Source organism: Haliotis asinina, chromosome 4, assembly GCF_037392515.1.
Source record: "Haliotis asinina isolate JCU_RB_2024 chromosome 4, JCU_Hal_asi_v2, whole genome shotgun sequence".
Classification (NCBI taxonomy): domain Eukaryota; kingdom Metazoa; phylum Mollusca; class Gastropoda; order Lepetellida; family Haliotidae; genus Haliotis; species Haliotis asinina.
The window spans coordinates 5669452-5676239 of NC_090283.1; the positions used below are offsets into that span (position 1 = coordinate 5669452).

General features: G+C 37.9%; 1 pseudogene; it reads left to right on the forward strand.

Annotated features, from left to right (window-relative positions):
- Window positions 1-3000: 3000 nt before the first annotated feature.
- On the forward strand, window positions 3001-5103 carry LOC137282229 (uncharacterized; annotated as a pseudogene).
- The last annotated feature ends 1685 nt before the right edge of the window (window positions 5104-6788 follow it).

A 6788-nucleotide genomic window follows, 5' to 3' on the forward strand; every position in this document is an offset into this window, starting at 1 on the left:
AAAAGAGCGCGAACTGTCGCGCATAGTAATTTCCTCCCTAACTACCTTTCAAAAAACATACGGAAAAAGTTTTATATTGACAAGGAATGACTTTTCAAATCGGAGTCAGCCACATTGTCAAGTTCGAGTGACATGTAATCATAACAGAGTCACCTCCCCTAGTTAAAACCACTATCAGCACTGGGGAAACGAAATTCCATTCATATCAGTATGAAAATAGATCACATTTTTCGATGAAGTTATGATTTGATTAAATAATTAATTGACAACGTTAGACTATGAACTCTAAACCTAGTGCTTGTGTACAGCGCTTGCAAAACACAGTTTTGTCGATATGTTTTAGAACATCAGTTCGTTTTAGTTTCATTTTCGAAATTAGACAAAATTATTACTTGAAGTTGCAGACGATAAATGAATTCGAAATTCTTATTTATTCAATTTCGCGTGAATAATGGCATGCATGAGAATGAAAATAACTGACATTTTTACACAAAATACCACTGAGAAAGCAGTAGTGTCCACCATGTCTCCCCCAACCAATACGTCTGTTAAGGAGATGTGTGAGTCGAAAGGCGAGCGAAACCCAGAAACTGACCCCGGTCCCTCCGACTCTACAAAAACCCAAATCAAGAGTTTTTCAGAAAAAAAAATGGTTGCAAGAATGCCAAGGTTCTCTCAAAATGAGCTTGGTGCTATGATATGTGACTATTATAGCCAATAGTTTCAAATGAGCAATAGTTTCACTGGTGGTGGCTGCAATAACTTTCTCTCATCCACACTATTTTGAAAGACGGTAATACAGGTATTTCCCCCTACATTTTCCAAATCCCACCTCCTTTTTTGTAAGGGGGCGAGAACTCCCCCCTAGATTTTCAGTTCTAGAATAGACACTGCGTGATCCGTAAAACTGTCACTGATTTCATCAAATCACTGACTCACTTTGAACTACGTTTAAATCTATGATCTCACACATTCCCTGTAACAATTGCATCTTTACTTGTCTGAGTGGCATTTTTTGCAGTCAAGGCGCGAAATATTGAAAAAAAATCGGAAAAACGATGTCTTTTGCACAAAGAATTTATCACCTATAAAGTTTGTTCAACATTTCACATATTTTTCAGTTGTAAGTAGACTCTTCAAAATAGTAGGGAATCTTCTTTTTTTATTTACGATTAAGTTCATTATTTTCCCCTTTTTTTTGAAGAGAATACAAGTATGTACTATAGCATACAGACCCAATCAGCTGATAAGTGGCTTCTTTTGACAAGCATGAGTAAAGAGGAAGTTGTTACCCGGATGGTCGCTTTCAGGAATGCTGAAAAATATAATTTATTCTCTTTTGGACAAAAAGGTCAACGCTCACATTTCTTTCAACTAAGGAAACGGTCTAAACCATTAAGCCTGGTATATTTATTATCTCATCAGTGTTGGATGCCAAAGACTTGCGTGGTTCGTACCTCTTACTGTACTGCAGATAGTTCGGAGAGCGTGTAGGTGTAAAATTTCCAGTAGTTTAGATTGTTCGTCTGAACACTTATCCCAAATGCGATCGACGTAATCTAATATAGGAACTACAGATGATTTATATAGGATGAAGAGACGATAAATTTTACACTCTGTAGACGATGACTTTGTTATCGATATTAACGCTATGATCATTCGATTTGCCGTTATACCTAAATCGTCGCCTGAAAACCAGAGTGTTCCAAGTCCACTTTTTGAAAAAAATGAGTTATGACTATTGTACCAAATCTGTAGTGTCATTCTATCTTTTGATAAAGTTTCACATGGATATATGCACTGGAAGTGTCATTTTTAGATTTTAAAATTGTTTCATATCCACAAAACCAGGTGTTTTGTACGGACCATAGTATTCTAAGTGATGGTCCAATCACTGTTGAGTTTTGAATCACATGACTTGGAGATAGAACAATTTGGCATTGACAATACAGAGCAAGTCATGTGGACATGGTAAGTACATTTTTATTGATTTGTGCCCAAAAAATGACATATGGCAAACTTAAAATTAAAACCAAGTGATTATTTAATGCATGAAGACAACACATACCTCAATCTATTGTGCTATTAAAAGTTCTGTTGTTGACAAAATCTTCTTAAAATGAATATTGGAGATAGAACACTTTGGATCTCAGGCAGTTCTGAATGTATTATGCATATTCCAGTTGTTTTTAAGGCATATGGAACAATTAGGTGTCAAGTTCAATTTGACTATCTTTGATAATTTTTTTTTAGAATTTCAATCACTTTCTTTTCAGAATCAAGCAGCTCCTCTACTGTTTCTTCCAGATGAAATCCTCCTCCTCATCCTGTCACTTGTACCAATTACGGATCTGGCATGTATTGTTAGCAAAACCTGCAAGCATTTCAGGCAACTTTTAAAGGGAAATAGAACCTTATGGAAGGACATTTCATTTCCTTGTGACACACATCTAAGTCTTGGGCAAGTTAACAAAATCTTGAGCACATCATATTATTTTGAGAGTCTTGATTTTGCCGATGTGACTGTTCATGGATGCCCTGCTGCGGTAGATTACACATTTACCATAGGACTAGTCAGGGCTGAGAGGCTCTTATGGCTTGATTTGACAGATTTGCAGATATCAAGTCTGTCATTTCTTGTGAGTCTGTCTAACCTGGAACTCCTTTGCCTCGAAAAGTGCAAAAATCTAATTGACGCAGATTTTCAGGTGATCAGGTCATGTTGGAAGCTTGAACATTTAAATGTCAGCCACACCTGCATACAACCCTCTACACTTGTAGACATCTTCAGGGGAACAAAGAGATGTTTTAACTTGGAAGCCATTGGTGTGACGTTTACATTGAATGAATGTTTGGACTTGATGTGCGAGGCCCATGAGTCCTTGATGTTCTTTGATCTAACTTTAGATGAAAGTGTTTCACTTCAGGAATTCCAAGACTTTGTCACTGATGAATTTGTTGACTGCAGAATTACAATAAGGCCTGAATGATATACGCATCATGTCTGCCATATTTGAATTAGACAAAGTATTAACTCTAATTAATAATTCTGACAATGAGGTTGAGACAGAATGTGATTTACTGGAAGTTTCACCCGTCATCGACTTGCAGAGTGATCTAATTGTCACTGACGAATCTGAAATAACCCTTTTGCACTCAGTTGATATTCTGTCTGAAGGTGTGGAAGACTGCAAGGATCTCGACCCAGATTATGAAATTGTTACATCGGAACTGGAATCGGAAGAGGAAGCAAATAATGTGATGGTCGAAAAGAATGTTACAGCGCAGCAAACTGCCACTTCAGATCACAACAACAACGAGATTTCTGAAGAGAACCCAGTGGAATCGTCCATACCAGCATCGGATGAAGGACGGAGCAGAAAACGAAAGCGAAATCAAAATAACTGGAAAAAATCAATCAGAAAGCGGATGAGGCAGTCAGGAAAGGAGTATGTGTCTGAGAGCGGGAGGAAAGTAACGGCTAAAAACGTGAAGACAACAAAAGATTGTCAGGGTAAATGCAAATTTAAATGTGCTCAGAAGCTCTCGCCAGAACAAAGACAAAAAACTTTTCAATCTTTCTGGAACCTGTCTGATAGTGAAAAGAGCCATTTTTATTCCAAAACAATAAACAGAGAACAAAAGAAGAGAAGTCGAGTAGATGGTCAAAATAGCAGGACATTTGCTTACGCGTATCATTTGTTTAATGGGAACGACAAATATCGTGTTTGCAAGGAGTTTTATCTGACAGCATTAAGTATCTCACAGAGGAGAGTTTCCTATTTCTTTGAGAACAAAGTTGACCCAAACACAAATGTTCCAACGGGTGGTGATTGCAGGGGTAAATCAACAAGAGACAGAATACCTCCAGAACAGAAACAAGGGGTCCGTGACCACATCAATTCATTCCCCCGAGTGGAATCACATTACTGTAGAGCATCTTCACGTAAGGAATATCTCGCTCAAAACTTATCACTTTCCACTATGTATCGTCTTTATCGTGAAAAGTGCCAACTGGAATCGAGGACTGCAGTGTTGATCCACACCTATAGAAACATCTTCAACCAAGAGTTCAACCTTACATTCCATGTACCAAAGAAAGACCGCTGTGACCGTTGTGAAGAATATAACATGAAGTCTAAACATGACGATGTTGATGAAGAACTGAGGGCGGAATACCTGGCCCACTTCCAGTCTAAGGTGGCAACAAAGCAGGAACGTGACAGAGACCGTTAAGACCGTGAAAAACTTGTTGTATGCTTTGATCTGGAAAATGTCTTAAGTTGTCCACAGGCAAACATTTCAAGTTTCTTTTACCGTCGAAAACTTAGCGTGTATAACTTAACTGCTCATTGCTCGCTGGATTCCCAGGGATATTGCGCAATCTGGAATGAAACACAAGCAGGAAGAGGTGCGAATGAAATTACCAGTGCCTTAATATCCATATTGACCAAGATAGTGGAAAAGCACCACCCAGAACACATCACCCTTTGGTCAGATTCCTGTGTTGCGCAAAACAGAAATGCTGGAATTACATTTGCACTGAAAGATTTTATGGCAAACCACAATATCAAAAGCATTGAACAGAAATTCTGTGAGCCTGGACATTCTAGCATTCAGGAGGTGGATGCAATACACAGTATTATTGAACGACAGTTGAAACGGTCAGATGTCTATAGTCCTCTTGGAATCGTAAGATGCATGAAGTTGGCAACTGAACGGAATCCCCTCGATATCATTCAGCTGAGACAGAATCACTTCAAAAAGTACATTGAAGCTTCCAGATGTTTGAATTTCACTCAAGTGCCCTTTACAAAAGTGAAAGCTATTTTGAGCACCAACGAGGAGCCATTTACAATTCAGTTCAAGACATCATTCGATGAGGAAATGACAATGGTCTGCATTGGTCCCAGAGAAAATAAAAGAAGACTGTCATCACCAACGCGGAGTCCTAGTGACCAATGGTCCCAAGTCAAAACCTCCATGAGTACTTTCAGCATGACAGATCAGAAGGCCAAGGACATCCGTGCAATGCTGAAGTTCATGAATCCTGTTGACAAGAAATTCATGACTGGACTTCTCCCCAAAATGAGACCTCGTTAGTATATATGAGAAACTGACAGACATCCAAGCAATGCGAAATTCATGGATCATGTTTTCTAGATCAGTAATGAATGGTTGGCGTTTAGAACTCTATTCATTGTTCTGTTAGTTAGTTAGAAATATTTCATTCCAGCATTCTCTTTTTTCTTGGTAGTTGTTATCAAGATTGTTACATGGAAATTCTAATTGATCGTTGCTGCATCGATAATAGTGTTGTTATCAATCATTTCAGATGAGCATGGTAAAACACTATACCACAAGAGCATCCACTATTCATAAACAAGATGGAGAAGTAAGCATGGAGTCAATGCAGTTGATATCTCGAAATGTCTTTCTCTTAGCTGTTGAACATGTACTGTTTCTTGTTCGAGGCTTTATTGAAATAAGTTAAGGATATCAATGCTATAGACAGATTCATTCACGTATATCTTCCATGCGCCCTTTAAAATGTTATATTTTTGTTACAATTACAAAATCCTTCAAATTACTTGTCTCACTTGTCATGCTTAGTTGTTCATTCTGCAATGAGTTCTCATAAAGAATATATTAACCCTACACCGTCCAGTTAATGAAATGCACTTCTATTATGATGTCATCCACCAGTGCTAATCTTTGTACAACTTAAAGGTGCTCAGGGAAAGTACAACATTTACTGTTAATGTTAATGAGGTGTTCATGGTTAAACCTCAACAGTTTCTGTTTTGATGTTGATACTTTGTCAAATAAATAATGTTCTGTAATGATGCTGTTGTTTTGTCTTTGAAAATAGTGGCTTTTAAACAGAACGACCTCTACTAGTCTACTTCAAAAATGCTTGAGGAACGGAACAGGTTTCATGGAATACAGAGACCCCTATTTAGTCTCTGCAAGGAATGTTAATAATTGTTCATAGTCTGTGTAATATATGTAATTTGAAATTCACTGCAAACACCTGAAAAACATAGTAATGGTTCAATTACATCAACATTAATGCACATTTCCCCCTAGAATATGCTCTTGGAACACTTTGGTTTTAACGAAACTCCACTTTCATGTAAAGTGAATGTTCTATCTCCACACACAAAATGACAATTAATCAATTATGCCTATTCAATTTGGCAGAATTAAGGTTTTGAATGATTAAGAACACTGTCTTTATCCTTACATCTTAATGTGACTCACCAATTGTTAACAATTGGTAAAAAAGTCGCATTTCAATGTTTGGAGTCCATTATCTCCAAACTAGGTTTTAGTGACATGGAACACTCTGGTTTTCAGGCGACGAAATGTTTATGGCTGTTGACATGTTCCACTGAGCACATGCATCCGACTATGGCAAATGTATACAACTGCTGGACTAACAAAACATAACAGTTCATACCAGTTGACTCTGCAACGTTAATGAAAAATGTTGAAATAGCTTTGTCAAGGAGAGAGCTTGGGACCAGGTGACTGTATCACGTAAATAAGCAAGCAAGGATAGACGTGTGTCAGCTGTAATGATTGAAACACTGATGACTTCATTGTCTACAGTATTTGACAACTAGACGGCGTGTATGCACTGCGCTACACAATGACGTCATCCCCTTTTGTCACTGTCACCAGCCTCCCCTGGGCTTTGAATAAGAAATGAAATTCTCGTCGGCTTGATCTTGAAACTAGGCCGATGTTAAGATATGTAAGGTGGATCAAAGTGAAAGTGTTGT